This window comes from Trichomycterus rosablanca, chromosome 2 (assembly GCF_030014385.1).
Source record: "Trichomycterus rosablanca isolate fTriRos1 chromosome 2, fTriRos1.hap1, whole genome shotgun sequence".
Classification (NCBI taxonomy): Eukaryota; Metazoa; Chordata; class Actinopteri; order Siluriformes; family Trichomycteridae; genus Trichomycterus; species Trichomycterus rosablanca.
The window spans coordinates 62,183,312-62,187,733 of NC_085989.1; positions in this window are offsets into that span (position 1 = coordinate 62,183,312).

A 4,422-nucleotide genomic window follows, 5' to 3' on the forward strand; every position below is an offset into this window, starting at 1 on the left:
GGATTGCCTTCATCACTAAGGACGCTTCCGATTCTCACTTGTTCTCGAGTCAAAATAACATTGAAATATTAAGATGCCTCAGTAGTGAGATTAGTAACTAAGGCATCTCGGATTTGGAACAGGTGTATAGCTGCTCTTTTGTTTGTATAGTTTTATTTTAAATAATGTTTGCTACTTGAAGAGGTTTTGGTTGTGAAATAAAATATTAAATGACCCATTTTGTCAATCCTGTTAATTCCCTCATGATATTGAAGCTTCTTAGTTTAATGCTCAGTTTCAACCGAGTACAAAGATGTAGCTTGTCATAATCTCTTGTATCCCTTGTAGGCACCACGCTTTTTTCACATATGAGCCCCTTATTTAGAGTAAGATACACGCATTATTAATATTATTAACAATTTTTTTAATATCGCAATATATATTGCAGGAAGAAAAAAAAAATCTCAATGTCAGTTTTTTCCAATATCGTGCAGCCCTATTTCTAACATTCTGTAAACATGTTGAAACCTGCTGAGATCATGTGTGTTACAGAACAACATCTTTGTTTATAACGATATGGCATTACCCTTTGGCGTTAAAGTTAAAGTTATTCTGGTCCTGTTTTTACATTACAGTGTCCAGTGATTGGAATTAGTGGAATTACTGCTCTTTGAAGAGAGAGATGGATCTTTTGGCTCTTCGTTCTTTTTTTTCTGGCTGCGGGAGGCGATACTGGGTGTTATAACCCTAGTGAAAAAAAAGTGTACTTAAATGTACTTAAAATATACTAAGATTCGTCTAAGGATACAATAAATAAACTAGCAAATGTCTGTACTTATTTCAAACATGTTAAAAATGTATTAATGTCATACTTTGAGCAAGTAAACTTTTATCATATCATATATACAAAAAGTATACTTTTAATAAATACATTACCATGAAGTATATTTTTAGTTAAAATTAACTTTCATTAAATTTAATACACATCTCATTTACTTGTTTTCATAATATATGTTTGGTATATTTCTGCAAAGAATGTTAAACAATTTGCATTTTTTAACATGAAGTTACTTATTGGTAAAATGTTAATAGTATTTTTGTTATTTTAAAAAGTATTTAATTATTCTTTAATTTTAATATGGAAAATAAATGAATCATATTAAAGAACATATTCAGGTACTTTTTAATACTATGTTATGTGTTTTTACTTTGCATGTAATTAATGGATTTCACATGATGCTGTGATTATACTTGCAAAGAATTCACTAAATAAAAATGTATTGTGTAGTTGAATGAACGAGTTAAAATTTACATTCCAAGTGTATTTTAAAGTGACTAGAACAATAAAGCATTAACAACAAACATATTTACATAGCTAGGTATTACACCTGAGTTTATAGCGCTTCGGTGGCGCAGCGGTAAAACATACTAACACATAAGAAATGACATGTGAAAGTCAGGTGTTTCGAACCCCGTTTCTGCTAAAAGTCTAAACACCACCTCAAAATATAAAAAAATAACGACCCTTACTGGTTACAATTCAGCTTTGCTCTGAACTACAAAGAATGTTTTTGCTCTAAAATATATATATATTTAAAGTCTATTTTTAATGTACTCTGTGCACTTGAAATACTGATTGAATGCACTTCAACTTTATTTTAAGTGTATGTGAAACGGAATGAAATACACATGCAGTAGTATACTTAAGTTGAATTAAATATACTGTAGCGTCGCCACTGGGGGGCCGGCACGGGCTTTACCCAGAAAGCCTTGTGGCCGTGGTATCCAGGCTTACCGTAACCATGTAGCCCAGTGTTGGGGATGCTCGTGGGAGTTTTACTTACAGAAAGGTGTTCTGAGGGCAGAAAGACAAATGATTGGTTCAGAGAAATAACCAATCAAAATGCAGAGAAGGCGGGCAGTAAAAAACTAAATAAACCAATCAAAATTGAGAGGAGGCGGGCACAAAAAGCCGGGGAAAAAATAATGCTCGACTACATTAAAAAAAAAAAAACTACTTTCAGTAAGCTTGTTTTCTATTTTTATTTAGTTTATATAGTTATCTGGGTTTATTTTGTTTAACTTGATGAACCAAGAGAGTGCACCTTTAGTAGGTTAGCTAGCTAACACTAAATTATGGTGTATAGTGTAGTGCTGCTCTCAGGGCAGGTGAGATGTACTGTACAGTGTACTGTATAGTGTGGTGCTGCTCTCAGATGTATATCACTGTGTGTGTAATTATAAAACACTACAGTGATGCTGGTGATGTATTTACCTGTTGTCATTATGTAGAACAAGTTTAACCTTCAGCATGACCGGTTTGGCGGTGGGTCAGTAATGGTGTGGGGAGGCATTTCATTGGAGGGCCGCACAGCCCTCCATGGGCTAGCTAGGGGTACCCTGACTGCCATTAGGTACCGGGATGAGATCCTCAGACCCATTGTGAGACCATATGCTGGTGCAGTGGACCATGGGTTCCTTCAGCTGCATGACAATGCTAGGCTTCATGTGACTGAAGTGTGTCAGCAGTTCCTGCATGATGAAGGCATTGATGCTATAGACTGGCCTGCCCGTTACATAGGCCTGAATCCAATCGAGCACATCTGGGACAGCATCTACCAATGCCATGTTGCACCACAGACTGTCCAGGAGTTGACTGATGCTTTAATCCAGGTCTGGGAGGAGATCCCTTAGGAGAACATCCGCTGCCTCATCAGGAGCATGCCCAGGTGTTGTAGGGAGGTCATACAAGTACGTGGAGGTCACACACACTACTGAGCCTCATTTTAACTGGTCTTGAGGAATTTCCACTGAAGTTGGATCAGCCTGTCATTTGATTTTCCACTTTGATTTTGAGTATGATTCCAAATCCAGACCTCCATGGGCTGATAATTTTGATTTACATTGATCATTTTTATGTTATTTTGTTCTCAATGCATTCCACTATGTGATGAATAAAGATTTTCAACTGAAATATTTCATTCATCGAGATCTAGGATGTGTTATTTTAGTGTTCCCTTTATTTTTTTGAGCAGTGTATATATATATATATATACACTGCCTGGCCAAAAGAAGGTCACCACCTGGATTTAACTAAGCAAATATGTAAGAGCCTCCCATTGGATAATTACTTCATGGGTGATTATGTTTCAGCTGGCAACAAGTTATTTAACCCTCACTGATGCAGTAAGTAGCTTCTTATTTGTTAAACAACCATGTGGAAAGTCACATCCTGTGGTCATGAAAAAGATGTTAATCTATTGTAGAAGGGTCAAATTATTGGCATCAAGCACAGAAAACATCTAAGGAGAAGCTGAAACGACTAAAATCAGGTTATAAACTGACCTGGAAACATTATCTCCAAGGAAGAAATGTGGTCTGAAAAACATCTTGAATGATGGTGATGGGCGATCACTTAAACGTTTGGTGAAATCAAATGGTAGAAAAACTCCAGTAGAACTCAGGGATGTTTAATAGTGAAAGTAAGAGCATTTCCACATGGAACAATGCGAAGGGAACTCAAGGGATTGGGACTAAACAGCTGTGTAGCCTTAAGAAAACCACTCATCAGTGAGGCTAACCAGCAAAAACAGCTTCAGTTTGCTAGGGAGCATAAAGATTGGACTCTGGAGCAATAGAAGGTCATGTGGTCTGATGAGTCCAGATTTACCCTGTTCCAGCATGATGGGCACATCGGGGTAAGAAGAGAGGCAGCTGAAGTGATGCACCCATCATGCCTAGTGCCTACCATACAAGCCTGTGGGGGCAGTGCTATGATCTGGGGTCGCTGCAGACGGTCAGGGTCTAGGTTCAGCCACGTTATGTGCCCAAAGAATGAGGTCAGCTGACCACCTGAATATACTGAACCACCAGGTTATTCCAGCAATGGATTTTTTCTTCCTTGATGGCACGGGCGTATTCCAAGATGACAACGCCAGGATTCATCTGGCTCAGATTGTGGAAGAGCTTCAGGGAGCAGGAGACGTCATTCTCACACATGGATTGGCCACCACAGAGTCCAGACCTGAACCCCATTGAGAATCTTTGGGATGTGCTGGAGAAGACTTTGTGCAGTGGTCCAAATCTCCCATCATCAATACAAGATCTTGAGGAAAAATTAATGCAACTCTGGACAGAAATAAATGTTGTGACGTTGCAGAAGCTCGTGGAAACGATGCCACAGTGAATGTGTGCCGTCATGAAAGCTAAAGGCGGTCCAACCAAATATTAGTGTGTGTGACCTTTTTTTTTGGCCAGGCAGTGAATAAAGTATATATATCATACTGTCAAGAACTCTTGATTTAATTGACTGCTAATATACTATATTTAAAAAAGAAGCCATTGTGAAAGTTATGGTGCATAAAATGATATATTCTTTCCAATTTTAATGTGTATAAGCCAAGCTTTGATGCCAGCTACATGATTTTTTGTGAGAAAGTTTCT